This window comes from Gymnogyps californianus, chromosome 4, assembly GCF_018139145.2.
Source record: "Gymnogyps californianus isolate 813 chromosome 4, ASM1813914v2, whole genome shotgun sequence".
Classification (NCBI taxonomy): domain Eukaryota; kingdom Metazoa; phylum Chordata; class Aves; order Accipitriformes; family Cathartidae; genus Gymnogyps; species Gymnogyps californianus.
The window spans coordinates 7,708,742-7,727,677 of NC_059474.1; the positions used below are offsets into that span (position 1 = coordinate 7,708,742).

At 40.7% G+C, this 18,936-nt stretch overlaps 1 protein-coding gene across 7 annotated transcripts in view; it reads right to left on the reverse strand.

The window, feature by feature from the left end:
- Positions 1–18,936, reverse strand: part of CTBP1 (C-terminal binding protein 1) — a 245,339-nt gene that overhangs the window by 142,625 nt on the left and 83,778 nt on the right. The window contains exon 1 of one of the 7 annotated variants that reach the window (XM_050896641.1): positions 17,566–17,586. The exons of the other annotated variants lie outside the window; for them this stretch is intronic. The gene's annotated coding sequence lies outside the window, so the exon portion shown is untranslated. Of the gene's footprint in view, positions 1–17,565; positions 17,587–18,936 lie in introns of those variants that run through there. 7 annotated transcript variants of the gene reach the window in all.

Consider the following 18,936-nt stretch of genomic DNA (forward strand, 5'->3'; position numbering starts at 1 on the left):
GGGTATAGCCACAGAGAGAATCGTCATCTTATTTTCCATGAAATGGAGAAAGGTTCAATACCATAAAATTAGACCCATATGGAGAAATGGCAGGACAGAGTTTACTAATATGTCAGAAAATCTGAAAAATAGACTTGAGCTAAAAAAAATCCCCAGCCTCTCAGACTCTTCTACCTGATGCTCTGCATTCAACAGCTTAATGCAAGAGATGTGTATAGCCGGCTACTTTGTGATACGTTAGCACCCACAAGCAGATTTACAGACCTAAAAGCATTAATTTACTGTTTTCCTGGAGGCAAACAAAATAAAACAGTGTCTTCCCAAGGTGTCGCACTCCCGCTCCACATCAGGGAATGGCCATCCCATACACCGGCTGTCCTCCGCAAGCGCAATGTCCACACCCACAAACGACTCATCTCCAGCAAGGGATGCAGTTCGGTGGTCTCCGAACAGCCAGCCCTGAAGGGTCCCAGCTGGATGAAGTAAATCTTTGAGTCTCTACTGCAGCAACCAGGACATGCTGCTCCCACCGACCGACTTTCCAAGGTGGCCGAGCTGAATGTGTCATAGGGATGTAAAAAGCTCCTGTTCAGGCATTTTCTTTTCAACAAGATAAAAGCTTTTCTTGCAGTATGTTCTCCACCTGAAAAAAACCAAAAAGGCACTGGTGGCAACACAAGCAGGTGATGTTGGGGGTATGTAATCCAAGCACAGAGGCTGTTGGGAATATTAATCCAAGGGGTTCCACCTGCTCAAAAGAAGACGCCGTGCCAGGACTCGGAAAGGACCACAGGGACTTTAGGAGCATCCGAAAACATGGCATTAGCCCTGACCACAATGCAGTATGGCTGTTTCATAGTAACCTCGCTCCATCAGAAAAGAAGAGTAAAAGCAAATGAAATGTAAACTCCGCAGAAAGCTGATCTGAAGAACGCAGGTAGTTTGTCATTCCATCTTCTATTACAGCAACGTCACTGTATGGTTTATAGCTCACATTTTCTTCTTGACATAGATCTACCTACTAATAAAAAAGTTCCTCAGCAGCAGCATACTCAAACCGTAACTCTCTGCATGTGTTATCTCCTTCTCCTTATCTTCAGATGCTAAAATTGAGTTAATCTCTCAGCAGAAACGCACGGATTGCTGTCCTTGTAGTATGTGCATCATATCCCATACAAGCCTCATCGATGCTACATGATCACCAACTGGAGGACGCAAAGCACTGCAGGATAATAAAAACTGGAGGCGCACGTGGACCAGAAGAAATACTCCTTACTAATAAACTCAGAATCTTTGACATAAAAAAAAATGACGTCTCACTTTCTGTTGTCACTGGTGAGAGTACTTTACTGGTTGTTTCCCCACAATCCTGTTCAAAGTGTTGATCCATCCTTTCCCCAACTGCTCCCACAAATACGTACTGTCCCATACTACATTCGGTAATTCTAGATGTGCTGCACTTCACCATCTGCTCTATTCCCGCTTTAATCCAGCTCCCACCTGGCTGGCACGGCCCAAAGTCTTGTGGCAGAAAATGGGCACGGCAACCTGGGGCTCAGCTGGGAGCTTCCCATTGAGAGTCTGCCAACGTTTCCTTGAGTCCACCCTTCTTACTAGGCTCTCCCATACCCACAGCAACTGTGAAATTGCTATTAATTATGCCCTTTTGCCTGACCCACTTATCTCGAAATAGCAGTATCTGGGATGGGCTAAAAACAGAAAAAAAAAGAGGAGGGAAGCTGCACTTTTTGCTTCCTGGATAACTCCTCTTAGAAAAGTCAACTCTGTTCTGATTTTCTCCACTATTTTTTCTCTTTCTTTCCTTTCTTCTTCAACTTCTCTTCTGTTTCTTCCTTTTGTTTCTCTCTGCAAGAAGAGGAATCAGGTTAGGAAAAAGGAACGATGGAGAACGCTGATCTAAATTGCTTCACATCTTCAAAAATGTGGAGAGAAAATGATGGGGCGTGGGAAGGGAATGGAGCCCTGTGGGTTTTCTTTTCCAGAGATGACTTTCTTTTTCCTTCTGGCTCATGATTGGAGGAGATATGAGACAGTAAGAACTGCTGGAGATTTTGGCAAATATTGAAAGAGGAGAAACATGCAACTACAATTATTTGGAGAATAAGAAGCAAATACGAAAGAAAAATAAACCCCATAAATATAGACTATGGTCTCATTCCAGAGGGAAAAGGCTTTATTCAGTCTGAATCAAATCTGTTTACTTTTCACATTAATTCAAGCATGGATTTCATATAAAATTCACAAATATGTATGTCAAATACAGCGGTGCATACCAGTTTAGATGCATCAGAAAACATTCTTTTATTATAAGAGGGAAGACACGCGGTTCTGTTTCCTGAAGGATGACAAGGAACCAGAAAGAAATAAAAGCAAGACCTTAATACTGTAACTAACAACATTAAAATGTTCTTGTCTACAAATTCTGAGGCACCATGATACATTTTTTGTTTACACTGATTTTTGCAAGGACAATAATATAGATTAAAACCAACCCTGGCATTCTGCACTGTTGTCTGGAAGAAGTTTAACTTCTGGTTCAGAAGAAAGGACACTCATAATAAAAACAGGGTACATGAACATGCCTGGGATCTGAAACACAGCTTTTGTTCCTGCAGCACGTGAGCCATTTTCCAGGTACCCAAGCAGAAGGCACCGTGCTAGAGCTGCCAACAGAGATCCTCCTCGTTTCTCTCTAAAATGGCTAGCAAGTCTTTCCTCGTCACCCTTGCAAAAACCGACACCAGAATGAGAACTGTTAAGCTACCGACACTGAATGCAAATACAGAAAGTGATTTTTTATTTAAACATAAGCTGTTCTTGGGGCATCCTTTTGTGATTTTATTTTCTTACTTGTGACCTTCGGGAAGGAAGGACACATTCAAAACCTCAGTCACTGTTCGTTTGCAGAGGTAATATCATTCATGCAATAAACCTAGCACAACCACGTGATTATTTGCCTTCACCAACCAAATGCATCAGTGAAAACATTTTCTGTTTGTTTTTAACTCATTTAAATTAGAGGTACTTTTCACTGAGATAAAAGTTTTCCAGAGGAACAAGGTTTGCACTTAGTGACATTTTCAGAAAGACACAAGAAATAATACAAAATAACTACTACTTCTGCCTCCTGACAGGCTTGTTGGAGTATTTTAAAACCGCTTTCTAAAATAAACCAACTTTTTTTCCTGCACAGATTTGCCATCAGGGAACCAAATCCTATCCTTATAAGGTTACAACAAAACAAAAGTCCTGAAAAGAAGTACAAAATTGAGTCCATTTTTTAACTCAGGAAAGAGGGATACTAAGATACAACAAAGTTTAAAATCAGTTTCCTCAGAATTAGCAATAGTCAGATGCTTAAGAAAATAATCTTCCCAATGATCACCCTCTTGTCCTTCACCCCAAATCATTCCTCTCCATCTAGTAACATCTTAACCTATTAGAGCTACAAAGCTAAAGCAGAGATTTTGTATCTACAGGCAATACTCAGGCTTTACCCACCGAAATATTTTTGCACACACAGACATGGTTACTTTTACCATTAAAGAATTCAAACTGCTATGGCAAGGCAGAAATTACTTAAACAACTTAGGCTACAAGCACCGATACTGAATCTGTATTAAAACCACCATATACACAAAAAGAAAGGAAAAAAAAACCTTAGCGTTAAACATTGGAGAAAGATCTTAAGAACAATGGACTCTAAAATAGTTTACAAGAATCTAAAATAATGTCTGTGCTAAGCTAACACAGAAATCAAACTATCTGAAAAGAAAATCAATATTAGGATTAATGTTCCAGTTCTCTCCAAAGCAGGACAAAATGCAGCAAAAAAGCTTGAAAAGCCAAGGTTTTCTTTTCTCTTTTATCAAATTTTTGCTGTGGAGCTTATTCTATTTAAGAAGTTGCATGAGAAGCAAATTGCTCCAAAGCTGAGCTGAACCTCACCCAAGGTTAACTGCAACACCAAACGCAAGCCATTTCCTTCAGTTTCTTTTTATAAAAACAAAATATTACCAAAATACAAAGAAACAAAGGATGCTGCCATGGCGGCTCATACAGGCACGTTACATTTCTGATGTCTGCAGTATTCAAAGTCTGTGGAAGCAAACTTTAACAGACATTGAGAGAAGAAGTTATTTTCATCCTCTTTTATTATCTGACACTACAAGTTGAATCGTATATAAGATTTAACTGTACTACGTACAAAAGCAGCGGCACACCAGTGAGCACTTCATTAATTAAAAGCCAGAAAAGGAAGTTTGCTAAATGAAGCAAATGTTCTTATCACTCCTATCTATATTCATTAAGACTGACAGGAAACCAAATATCACCATCTGTCTACTTGCAATAAAGACACTAAAAACAGCTCCGGGGTAGAAGAATAATATAAAGTATAAAACTGCAGTTTTTCAGGTTTCAGTTTTAAATGGACAAGAGAGAAACTGATGTCAGACGGGGGAGAATAAAGGATGACAAGGAGCTGGTACATGAGACTGGAAAAGAAATTACATGTGTTAGAATATAAACTGAAGCCCCTTAGAAATCTCACAAAACAAACGATGAACCTGAAGTTTGCTCCGTATTTCTCATTCAGATCAACGGGTCCGCAAAAAGCCAAGTACCGCAAGCTCATTTGCCTATTTAGAAATAACTGCTACCAAAAACATTTGGAAAATTATATTATGCTACATAAACTGCAAAGTTTTAATGCTCAAGGAAGTCCCAGGAAACATGTCTATAGCTTTATTGTGTACTGATGCACTGTCTTTATATTTACAAGAGATAATTTTTTTTTTAATTATTCCTATATTTGGATTTTGCTTGCGAGTCAGCAACTCAGTATAAAAGTTGAGTAAGATTTGATGAAAGAAAGAGGATCGCAGAGGTATTAATTTAGCTCTGAAAAAAATACCACGGCTCACACCAGCGGTTGCAGAGGTCAACCGAAGGTCACTGATTTAAGGTAGTTTCCAGCAGTTGTGCAATTCCTACCTTCTAGTAATCACCCTTTTTTGTGCTGCAGGAGAGAGGAAAGAAAAAACAAATAGATGGTAATAAGATATTTAATGACAGAAATGAAAATAAACTACTGCTCACATTTTCAACAGCATAGCTCAGTGTTGTTAATTCTGCACTATACCCCAGCTGCATTTTGCATAGCAATGAAAAGCGCTTCCAGTTCCTCTCAATGCTGCATAAAATATTAGCTCTAGAGTCACAGTTTTTAAGACTAAATAAGGTTAAAGTAATTTAAGGCCGAGACAAACAGAAAAAGAAAATTCATTGTTAAAACTGCCACCCGGCTCCCAGCCCCCCGTTGTGCCTAGGTACCGGAGCACATATGGTGTGGAGCAGATTTCTGTGATACCTACAGGAAGCATAAATGGGGTTAGGAGAGGAGGAGCAATGGAGTTAAAGACCAGATTGAAGGCTTATTGATTTTTATTATTATGTTCCTCTAGAATGGTACTTTTTTTTTTCCGTAGTTTAATTTTCTTTCCTAAGAACAATAATTCATACATCTTAAAAGGCTCTCATTAATATTCTATGAGAATGCTTTTTTAGGCTTGATACAATTACAACACAGCAATTATTATTCTTCTGTTAATACTTTAACAACACTAACAGACCCATTAACAGCTCAGCACAAGTACGAGAGGCGTTTAAGAAACAGAAGTGTAGGACTATTTCTGTTTTCTAAAGAAACCACAACAAAATTATAGAAGGTAATAAAGTCTGAGTGTAAAAAGTTACTGTAAACTGATGTGCAAATGTGCCATCACATTCCTCTTCAATTCTGAGGAATCTTCTTTTGAAAGTCAAGTCAACGTATGAGGATATAGGAAAAGTAAAATTTTTTAAGTGAAGGTTGAAACGTAAGGGTAAATTCTCTTTTATTTTAAATATGTAACAGAGACACAGCACATCCATTATCTGTCCATGCCAATGAAATCATTGGGATGTTTAGAAAGGACTTCGGAAAGCTGGGAGGTAAATGTGGAGATATGTATCAGAAGAAAAAATATAAAACCATCTATAAAAAATTCCTCTGTGTGGTTTAAAAATGCATCCAGACTGAAGATGGAGAATGTTTGTTTATTCTAAGGTGGTTGTATGATATCTTTAAAAAAACAAAAGAAACATTGTTGCAATGGGCGAAGGAAGCGCAAAATGTTGGCATGTTAGCTTTACAAACCTTTTGATAAAAAGCTACGTAGTAAGAGTAACAAGCATATGCCAGATTATATTTTGAAAAAAATTATTTTATATACACCTCATTAGAGCTCCTATTTTTCTACTGAGAGCAGAAACTGTGGAAGTTGCATTTCATTTACTAATAGGAAGCGTATAAAGACCCAGGTTCTTCAGGAGCAGGGATAATCAGCAGAAAAGGTAAACTTCTTCAGCAGAAAGAGCGAGCACAATTCACTCCTGTACTCCTCCTGTCCACAGCTGCCACAGTGACAACAGGGTGTAAATCAAAGCACCTTCCACAGCACATATTTGAGAAAACCAGCCCCAGACTCAAGGCTCCTTGCATTTGAGAGTGCCGGGCTGGGAAAAGCCTTCTGGGGAACTGAGAAAGGATCTATTTCCTATAATCCTCTTAAACATGTAAATGAAGCTCAATCCTGAAACGCACGGCGTTTCTTAGTCCCTCCCGCTCCTATATTGTAAGGCTGTTTCTGAATTGTTTTCCTTTAATTATATGAAACTTTGTTCTAATATTATATATACACAATGATATCAATACTATTAATTTATAATGTTTATTTATATACATATATATCAAATATCAATTTATTAATGACCAGTCTGTATTTTTTTTGATCTTGTATCTACCTTGTCTACGAGCTGAAAAATTTCCTTTGCCTGGTCTTTACCTACAGATGAAGCTATCCTTTCTACAAGGTCACCATAAAGCACCCACTTTTTTCTGGTTTTACCAAATCCCCTTGCTCACAGGATTATGTACACTGTGTTTAAATTCAAGATGGTTTTTGCCCTTTTGCACTCAAATGCATCATCTTCTCTTCATCCTGATACATACAATAAAACCCAAATTTGTCAAGTTTGATACTAGCTTGCAATATGACTTATTTTGGTGAGCAGATTGCTAACACCTCCTCATCCACTGTAACACCTCTTCATCAGTATTATTCTTGAGTTCACTTTAGACAGTGTCGTGGTTTAACCCCAGCCAGCAGCTAAGCACCACGCAGCCGCTCCCTCACTCCCCCCCCGCTCCCAGTGGGATGGGGAGGAGAATCAGGAAAGAAGGTAAAACTCGTCAGTTGAGATAAGAATGGTTTAATAACGAAAGTAAAATATAATACTAACAATAGTAATAATGAAATATAATAACAACAATAATAGTTGTAGTGACAAGGAATACAACGAAAAAAAAGAAGAGGGGGGAAAAAAAGGCAAAAAACCCCAGTGATGCACAATGCAATTGCTCACCACCCGCTGACCGATGCCAAAGCCATGATCCGCCCCTCCCAGCCAGCTCCCCCCTGTTTATATACTGGGCATGACATCCTATGGTATGGAATACCCCTTTGGCTAGTTCGGGTCAGCTGCCCCGGCTCTGCTCCCTCCCAGCTTCTTGCACACCTGCTTGCTGGCAGAGCATGGGAAACTGAAAAGTCCTTAACTTAGGATAAGCGCTACTTAGCAACAGCTAAAACATCAGCGTGTTATCAACATCATTCTCACACTAAATCCAAAACACAGCACTGTACCAGCTACTAAGAAGAAAATTAACTCTATCCCAGCCGAAACCAGGACAGTCAATAACAGTCTTCCATACACCTTTGTAAAAGCTCCCCAAAAATCTACTTTTAAAAAGTGAATGCTAAAGCAAAAACATCCTAGTCACACCACCTTCATGTCTGTTTATTTAAAGTACAGTACCATTACATCTGTGTGCCAGTAATGTAAGCCTCATCATGCTTTTGCTCTATAGCATTAAAAAACCTGATCCAAGAACAAGCCCATCCTAGGTGTACCTTTTAATCCACACAAAGACAAAATAATTTATTACTATTTACATTGCTTTAAGTATTTTTGAGTTGCTATTTAGATGGCCTTAGTAGTAATGACTGCAGCAAGCTGGAACAGGTTTGCCATAAAACAGAACCCACGGTAGCGCTAAAAATAAAACCTGGGTGTCTTGAAGCCTGGGAAAAGTATGGCCATGCTACAAGGGATTCAGTGCAAACCTGCAGAAGATATTCCCTACGCATAGAATACTTCTTATTCATTAATTTGAATGGACAGATATTTACAGACAAAGAATAATCCAGAGCTTCTACAGGTTTCTTTGACGCTCCCATCACTCCTGTTCCCCTTTCCCATCTGTTTAGTCTCTCGCAGCTCATTCTTCTGCTCTCTATCATGTTTCTTTCCTTGGACCAGGCTCAGGCCAACTATTTCTCGCCGTCCTGGCTATGCCCAACTTCTCCCCAGGCCCAAATGATGTGACGCAGGTGATGGCTGAAAACCTGTCAGAGCAGGGTCTCAGCGAGCACCGGTGCGGGAGGCCCTCGCCTCTTGGGTAACAAGCCAACCTTTTTCTGCCATTTCTTTATACTCTGCAGTAATTATAGCCCCTTTTTTTCTTTTTTCCTGGTTTATCCCATTTTTTTCGCTCTATTTTACATACTATCTATTACTTTTCAGGGTTTTTCCCTCTTTTATGCTCCTATCGCTATGATGGTTTTAGGAGAAAGCTGAGGCTGTTAAGTACCGCACATCTGTCATTTCAGCATTATGATTAGGAAGCAGATTCTGAAAATCCTGGTACCACCATAAAACTGGTAAACTAAGAAATCTCACCTTAGATTTTATCACTTTATCACTGTTGTACCCTCCCCTAGATACCTGCTGCTGATCACCATCAGAGACAGGATACTGAATTAGACACACTCGATCTGAATCAGTACAGCTGTTCTTACAGATTTATTGCTAAAACAAGCATTTCCACCAGACCTAAGAAAAATCAACGAGAAGTAAAATTACAGACTCTTGCATTTTACTACAAGCAGCTCTGTTGTGTGGTAGTCTCCCATTTCATCATCTACGTTCGTTGGACTACTATGCAAAGAAAGATAATTCTGGTGGCGATCGGCACATATGTAAAGTACTCGGGTATTTTCTGAGCATCATCCTTATTAGCATAAGAAAGAAAAACAATTTGTCGGGAAACATCCACCATTTAAGATATTCTATGTTGTTTTCCAATGTTATTTTCCCAGAGACACCAAGCACTGGTAGGTTTTGTGGTTTGGGCAGGGTGGGGAAGAAGATTGTTGATGTTTTGGGAAAACCTACCAAAGCTTGCTTTGCTTGCTTGCTCCTGATCCTCAGCTACAGCAAGAAGTGGCTGCTGGAAGACCTAACTTCAAATGCCAGCTGCAGGAGAAATTGTCATTATCTGATCCACTAAATCTAGAATTTAAAAACTTTTTTAAAAAGAAGCTAAAAAACTTTAAAAACAAACTTAAAAACCAAAAGATTCCAAGGGAAAAAGCAGAAGGTTTCCTCAATGGCAAAGTCCCAAGTCCCACTGGCCAATCCCTTCCAACCATATACCCACCCTTGGGTTCCAGGTCCAAGGAAAACTCTACTCCTCCCCACCAGTCTTATCTTGCCAAATTCAGAGCAGGAGGAAAACACCCAGAGGACCGGCATCCCAAGGACTCCACGGCACGCTGGCAGGCGGAGCACTGACACACATGGCAGCGCTCCCAGGAGCCGCCTCCCCCAGTTGGTTTTTATTAAGGAACGCACACGCTTCTGCGCTCCAGTCAGAAATACTCGGGGGCTCTAGCACACGAACAATAACTCAATAATCACATTGCCTTCTCTGTATCGTAAAATAAACACAGTCTCTGAGATAGACTCTTTGGATTTATGTCCTTTCGAAAGAATTTAGTAATTGGAGGGGGGGAAAAAAATAAAACCACAAGTAAAGTGCATGGGTTCAAAATGTGCAGTAAATACTTTTGAAAGCAATGTTCTCATCTGGGAGTATTGCAACAGATGTTTATCATGAGCTACTGCAACAGTTAATCTAACTCCGAGCCAGATTAACTCTTTGCCATTGGAAACAAGCCTTTTTTCCATGGGCAGCCTGCAGAAAACAAGGGGATGTGCCAGAACTACTGACAACAAGCAGTTAACTGAATGAAGGTGGGAAAAAAAGCCGTAAAGCCCAACCAAATAAACCAATGTCTGGCCCAAAAGACTTAGATGAACAGGTGTATGTGTGGGTGGGAGTGGGGGGAAAAAAAAATACAGAAAAAACATTTAAACAAAGTCTCCACTGACATTTTGGTCACTGAAGTGGGTACACACAAAAGGAGCTAAGAAACATTTTTGAACAATTCAGCAGAAAATTGATTTCTTTTATTTTTGGAGAGGATAGGATATACGATTATTCATCTTGGTTTTCAAAGTGTGGTACCAATATATCATAGTAACAACTCAGACGTTATTCTATTTAAAGATATTCTGAATAAGAATGAAAATAGGAAGGTACAAAACTACAATTAAAATATGGATCATTCAAACAGCAATTCAACAGTTCAGAAACATTACAGTATTTCAAAATACTAAGAATTTTTAAAATCTAGCTTAGGTATCCATACATCAAATGGCGGTAGCCTACTAGACTATTTTTCTCTCTCTCTCTTTTTTTTTTTTTTAAACTGAGTAATGTAATGGCAGGTTTTTAATTTTTGTGTAACTAGTTATAGTACCTACATATGCAATCTGGTATTTACTCCTTAAAGATACAAATGCAAATCATAATTTAAAGCATCGTTATTTAAAGGTGAAATTGCCGTTTCTTAACGGGTGCAAATCACATCCCTGTTTGCAATCTTTCCTGAAGGCAAGTGAAGGGCTAATAAGTCCCTGTCCAGAGCCATTCCTCTGCTCCTAATTTCACAGGCATTTAATTTTGGGAAATCCTTGAGCATATATGGGTCCTGTGAAAAAAGCAAGCAGTCCATCCCCTTTCACCATCCGGAAGAGATCAAGCAGAAGAGGTAAGTGCACCATGTTCTCAATGCGCTTGCCTGAGCATCACCTATGGCTCCCACATCCCTGGGACCACGCAGCACTGTGGCTGCACCGGGATCCGTGTAAAACTGCTGGGAAGCAGAGCTGGTTTGAGGATTTACAGCCTTGCACAGCTTGCAAGGCTACACACAATTTTCATTTGAGGCACACACTTTCCCCTTCATATTCCCAGCTGCAGTAACACAAGAATAAGAGTCACGAATTCTGGAAACTTTGGTCTAAACTTCCTTCCTGACTGAAGAAAATCTCAGCTTGTTGGTTGTTTTTTGTTTTTTGTTTTTTTTTTTAAACAGAGAGAAAAACAAATGCCAATCTGTCAAGTGTAAAGACAATCTAAAGAGGTTTTGTTTATCTAATTGCTAGGCAGAACAATAAATGAATAAAAAGCTGTAGGAAGTCCTTTCGACTCCGCAGTATTTCTGCTGGTAATGCAGAACAAGTTTCTTTCTTGGTATTACTCCTAATCAACAAAAGCAATGGCAAACATTATCAGTCCTTTTATATTTGATGAAGAGATTGATGTTATTTATTCAAGAAAATCTTCATAGATATTCCTCCGATTCTAAAAAGATCGATGACCACAAAGCCATGTGCTGGCAGTACTTCTACCCAGCCCTTTCATTCCTATATTAAGGCCACTGGAACGGCCACCCATTAGCCTGTTGACTAAAATACAATCGTTTGCAGCTTGTTTTGTTTTCTTCCCCCAGATATCAAACGTCCTAAGTGCTGAGAGGAAGGTTTTGTTTTCTAAATTTTTAGTATTCCAGAGAAATGTACTGACAGTACATTCTGCAAGTCTTGCCAAGAACGTCTTTTGTGTTCACAGCTTCAGTGTTGATGATAAATTTTGAACATTAACAGTACAAAGTACGATTTAAATCAAAGCCTAAATCATAAATGTGAAAGTAATTTAAACTAGTGAACTGGAAACCTTGATTTAAATAATTTCATTTTGCAAATATAGTTCTCCCAAAGAACTATTTGCTTTCATTGGTTGTTAGTTCTCACTGAGTAGGTAAATAAACTACATGAATCTATTTAAATGATTGTGAAGCCTAATATACTCTAGATCTTTTATTTTTTACATTTTATTAAGTAGACAATTTACTAGGCAATTATTTTTTTAACTATGATTCCTAAGTGCTTCAGAAATATTTAATAAGTCCTAAAGCACCTTTTATGATGATGATTATTCCCATTTTATAGAGGGATAACCCAAAGAAGAGATAATGAACTAGTTTGGACTCTTTCCTTCACCAGATTAAACTAGCTCTAAGATAATATGATTGATCTCCACTATAACAACGACCTGTTGCACATAATTTTTCACTCTGACCTAGCAATCATAATAATTTGCAAATATTGAAAGAGAACAATTAGCAGTAAAGCCTCAGGAGGCAGCAGCAGAAGCCTGGACTAAATAACTGTACATGAACAAGGAGGGTTTGCTCAATGGTTTCATCAAGATGCAACACTTGGTATTATTTTTACTTCATCTTCTAAAATTCAGATGTAAAGGTAACACACAGCACAGTCTGCTGCTATTCTTCACAACAACACAGCTTGCTTTATGAATGGCCTCAATTATTTTGCCATGAGTAACGATGGCAAAAATAGCAGTGAGCATTTAGATCGCTTCCACAGCCCAACCAAATCGTCACATCAGACTTTCCAAGTTGTACAACCTCTAGTTTGAGTACTCATTTCTTAATATTGTGCCTCAAAATCTGCAGGATGCTGTGCCACCGGCACTTACTGTGAACATTTCAGAACAATTTCCATGTACTGAATATTGCGTATCCCGACATGCCAGCTAGGTTCAGACTTTACACATGACACAGTTTCTGCCCTGAGGGACAGTGCCAGATCTGAAAAGTCTACCAGTCAAGATAGGTGATGTACGAAAAGTCGGAGAAGTGGTACAGAATTATTTTTAAGGTTTTTCACAGTCTCTCACCATTGTGCCCATTTTTCACTGGCATGAAAAGCTACTTGTGCCCCAAGTTGGCCCATGATGGGAAACTGCATCTTTCCTAAAGCACCTCCTGATCTTTCCCCCCAAGCCATCCCTTACAGAGGAGGAGCATCAATATCTCTCAAGCTACTTTGTCCTCCTGTAAACTTGCCTTTGCTGCGATGCTTACAAAAATTTTACCAGTTAGACATTAATGACAGTCTCTGAGCTTTGCCAGGAGGGGTGAGAGGCAGAACACCAAGTGCTGGAGAAAAAAAAGACACAGTGGTCCATGACAACACAAATTTCGTAGGTGTGACCATACAAAATGCCAGCTCTTCCCTTCTGCCTGAAGCCCTAGCCTCCGTTAAGCGGGTAACCACTTATGTAAAGGAGGAGGGCCTTGAGGAGACAACCCATCTCTTTGATGATGAACCCCACATCTTGCAAGGTCCAGCTGGCCTCACCCATCTCATTGCAACTTCTCATCTTCAGCTTCAGGAAACAGAGTGCTGTTCTCTCCAAAATAAATTGTAACGGTGTGTGCCAGACCCCAAATCCCACCCCACCGGTGTGCCACACTTGCCACTCTTTTTGCCTACGCACTAGCTCAGGAATTAGGGGGACAAGGAGAGACCGCCGAGAGCGAGAATGGGATGAGCCAGTTACGGGTCAGCGACCTTGCTGCGCCTAAGCAAGTCACCCTCCTAAAATGAAACCGAAAGGTTTTATACTTAAAAGCATCTGCATTTCCTGCACAAGTTTCCCAACAATATCTATCAAGTGAATCATTTCACTGCCCTGGTTGTCCATCCCCAGCACAGGTTCCAGTCCATCCTGCCCTGCCATGATGCTTTAGACACGACGCTGCTGGTTTGTGAAGCGAGCAGGCTCTGATGGGAACGCCGGCCCCAAAAGGCAGATGTTGTGTAAATTCATATTTCATAAACACAGTTAATTGTGACAAGAGGGCTATAAAAATCCTTGTACCGCTTAAATTATTTCTCCACTTAGAGCAACTCTACCACCAGAAAAATGTTACGCATTGCACTTTATACTGAACTGGCAGCTCTCAGTGACAACATTACAGCTCTATTAAATAACAGATATAAAAATCACAGATCTTTAAAAACTACAAATTAATTTTTCTGCCGTCATTCAACATAACCATTTAAAAACAAACATGCCACGCAATTGTCAATAAAAGTTTTCCAATCTAACACTGCATGTGTTTAAATATGAAAATTATACTTTTGAAATAAACATTGCTGCTATCAGGGAAAAGTGCTACTATAAGTCGCATTGCTATCAGACAGAAACTACCACCTTAAAAAGTCAATAATCCCTCATGCTTTACCAAGGAAATATTCTCTCTCCATCCAGCAAGGTCACGATAAAGGAAAAAACCAAAACCCAGCAACAAAACTACTAAATGATACCTGCCAAAAACGCTGATCCTTTGATTCAGACACATAGGTAGGTAAAAGATAGGTAATTCAGAGACTGTTTTTTAATAAATTCATGATTTATGCATTTACTGATGCTGATCCTTCAGTAATCTATATTTAGCAGATTCATTGTATCCATATGAATCTTCTTACTACTAGATCTAAATTGTTATCCAACTCATTTAATTAGGAAAAAAAAAAAAAAAACCAACTGAGTTTTACTTTTTCTAGCCTGATTTTTTTTTATGTTTGGTTATTTAGAAAAACATTTATTAAGAGTTTATTATCTATTTATATTTGGAAAATACTTTTTTTAATAACATGCGTCTCCTTTAGGTAATAGTCTACGCTTACTAATATTTACTAATTTAAGTGCAAAAGTAAGAAACAAGGTTTTCTTCAGCTCTGTGGGGCCACTGGATCTGTATGTGGTAACAGATAAGTGATCTGGTACTGTGCAAAAGGGAAAGAAAAGACTTCATCTGCTCTGTCTCACCTGTCTGGGTGAGAAAACAAGCAGGAGGCGTGGAGGGGTAATTCAGTTCTGCAGTACTCACGTCATCTTTCATATTTCTGTTACCACCACAAGCAGGCAACGCCTGCCAGCCTGGCTGCAGTTTGTTTACACACTACTAGAAATCAGAATTTGCTATTTAGGCTGAAGAAGTCTCAGTAGGTATCGACTAGGCATAGATGTTATTTTGTCTGTTTTCTCAGGATGCTCTAAAAAAGTTTATATAAATATGAAAATTATGCAACCATTATGTAATGAAATCAAAACACAATAAAATGTACACATGGATATTTCTACTTTTAAACAGTAGTTACTGAACTGTAGCTGGCTTCATTTTAAAAGTACTTATCACTTGTATAAATACTATTTATTTCATAATAAAAAATACTTTATATTTAACTATCTACATTTCTCATATACTCAAGTATTCACAATCATTTGAATATAATACACTGTTAAATTCAATTTAAACTCCCTAGGTATCTATCATTTTAGATGATTCTAAGTGATTCGGATAATCATAAAAAGACAATCATAAAACTGCAGGTATGCAGTTTTTTCCTAGGAGCTGACAAATCACCGGTGGTGCAACAGGTGCCATTTCCATTCATCATTATTTTTTACAAAAGGATCACGCTGGCATGGTCCCTTTTGGTGGTGAGGCTGCCTGTGCACCCATGGGTGCATGGGTGAGAGGCAAGCACCCAGGAACCTGCAGCAGTGCAGCTCCTCCGGCTGCTTCTCATGCCCCAGAGGTGCAGGGGCTGCTTCTGCTCGGTGGGGCCAGACTGAAATTCTCCTGTCACTCCCTGGAAAAACATTTACTGCTTCCTACAGCTTCAGGCTAGCAACAAAACAAAACAAAACAAAACAAAAAAAAAAAAAGAAGTTTTTAGGCCTAGCAATAGACCTGGACCCACAAGCATCCCTCTTCCTCTACGATGCACAACAAGGGGTTAATGGCATTGCGACCAAACTCAGGTGTAGATCACACTGACTTCACAGACAGCACCACTGATTTTAACCCAAATTTCTATATAAGGCACCTTAAAGGTTCAGTAGCAATTTTATTTGAAAGAAACATTCAGGCACTGATTTTTAACCTGCTCAAATCAGGTATTGGTATCTAAAATTTCCACTGTTCACTTACATCACAGAAATGATCATGCAAATATACTACAATTTCAAGTACTGCCTCCAGCTGGGGATGCCACACAATATATTTAGATTTCTAGCTAACTACTAGATGGCACAGAAAGCACGCAACCCAATCATAACTGCAACGCTACCCAGACGAAATGCCACGGAGAAAAGTTGCAAAATCTGTCAGAAGATCTTTCTGTCTTAAAACAGATTTCAGTCTGAAATAACTTTTGCCATGAAAAGTGCTAGGAAACTCAGAACTTAAAAAGGTGGATGCAGTTTTAATATGAGATGAAATATGTAGAAAAAAACATAATAAATACAGTTGATTGTAAAACACCTCATGAAAAAGAAATGAAGTTAGATATGTTACAAAATAATATAGAGCCAAATTTGTCCCTGAACCACGTAACAGATTTACAAGGCAAGATAAAAATAGAGGGTATTTAACTTCGTATTTGTTATTTTAAATTTAAACCAAACAAAATATGTTCAGATAACAACACACAGTCACGTCAATTTCCAATTAGCTATAATCTCAAACTGAAGGGGAAATAGCAATTTAATATTTAACAAATCCACAGAAATAACTTATGGGAAGGATCCAGGATTTTCAGCAGGGATCTGACGACAGCCCGAGCCGATTCCGATTGACTTTCTGCCATTCGACACACGCGAACCTCAATTTTAAAACTAGAGAAACCCGCAGCGCAAACTCCGCGTTCAGAAAGTTAATTTTAGCCCATCGCCACCCAAACCTGCGCAGCATCAGCAGAACAGGCAAAAGGTTACACAGCACCCAGAAACCTCCTCCGGTCTCTCCGGATGCTACCGGTGAAACCCAGCGCCGGGTTCCACCCGGCAGCGGAGATAACTACAGCGATTCTACATAAAATAATTGACCCGAGCTGTGCTGGTGGCATCTCGCATTTTAAACCCGTCCCGGTGGCGCTGGCTGGGCAAACTTCTACAGAACAACGGCCTTTGTGCCCCCCCGCGGGGACACGCACACCCAGCCCTTCCACCCACGCACAAAGAACCCCTTACCCCCCCAAAAAAAAGCCCTGAAAACCCGAACCGAGGGGTGCGCTGGCAGGCAGAGGCTGGGCGCCCGCCGCTGCCCCCCCCGGCGCAGGACGCGGGGCTCCCCGGCGCCGGCGGGGCTGCGGCTGCCCCCGGCCGGCCCCAGCGCACCGCTGCGCGCTGGCGCAGCCCGGGAGCGCAGGCACCCCGCCCAACGCGCCGCCGGAGGGGGGAATAAAATAATAAAATAATAATTAAAAAAAAAAAAAGGATAAATCAATCGAGTCGGCCTCGGGACGGTGAGGAGGGACGGGGGTGCCGACTGCCCGCCGCACCCGGGTAGGGACGGGCACCCATCCACCCACCTTGCATCCCCGCCGCCGGCTCCCCACCGGAATATGCCGCCGCCGCCGCCACCACCGCCGCTGCTGCTGCTGAAAATACGGGGCAGGCGGGCGCGACCAATCGGGGCGGAGAGCCTCCCGCCCGCAGCCAATGGCGGCCGCCCGCCGCCGGCCCTCCGCCAACCCCAGCGCAGCTCATTACCCGGCCGGCGGCGGGGGGGGGGGGGGGAGGGGAGCGGAGCGCAGCGCCGCCGCCGCGGAGGTGGGGAACGTGCCCCGGGCGCCGGCGAGGGGTCAGCGCCCCAGCCCCGGCTCTGCCGCCTTCTCCCCCAACCCCCCTTTTTTTCGCTTTTTCCCCTTTTTCCCTCTATTTCCTCCCCCCCTTTCCTTCCCCCCCCCCCTTTTTTCCCCTCCCTTTTTCTTTCTTTTTTCCTTATTTTTTTCTTTTTTGTCCCCTCCCCCTTTTTTTCTTTCCCTTGTTCCTTCGGGGGGGGGGGGGGGGGGAGGAAGGGAGGGCTTTTTCCAGATGTTTTTTACATAACCCCCCACCCAAGCGTACATCATACAGACCAACAACTTCGGGAGCCCCCCCCGGCGAACTTGTTCTGCTAAGTGTGAAGGGATGCCCCTGCGTAAAGCCATACCGATTGCTGCTAAGCACCAGAGTAATATTTTAGAGAATCCCAAAAGACGAGGGGATGAAAAACCCCACAACTACTCCAGCTAAAATCTGAGGCGCAGAAGAGTGCCTGTTCAGCCACCGTTTTTTACTAACACGATACACACCTCGGTGCACGACTAGAACAAGCTCCTGGGTGCCGAACCCAGCCTTTAAAAATACCAAAACGAAACCAGCAGATGCTTCAACCGCATGACTTCAGCGTGCAAAGCTTCACGCTGTATCCCCACTGCAAAATTATTAGCAAAGTAAACTTTCTTATTAAGTCCAATAATTTTGGAAATAAACATCTGCTTTACTAATACAAAAAATATTGAATGCATAGTCTTATTTTTTAAACATTGAAATTCATTAACATTTGTTCATAAAAATAAACTTGTCAATCAACAAAACTCATGACTGCTGTGTATTACAGCAGAAAACTATCAATTGCAGAAGAGGGGATAAAAAAAGCTCAGAATTTTCTTTTGTTTTTCCAGTCTAGTGACCCTAATAATTCCTAAGTTTAGAGTGAACTAAAATACTGAGAAAATCTGCGCCTCCCATTTCTAATGTTGTACTCCTGCTGACCTCATCCATCCCCAGCATTTAAAATCACTAAATCGTATTTGCTGAAAACTCTTGCCTGAACAGGCCACGTTATTAATTTGTTCATAGCGTTTGGCTAATACAGGATAATACATGCCATGAAGCGATAGACCTGATATCAACCG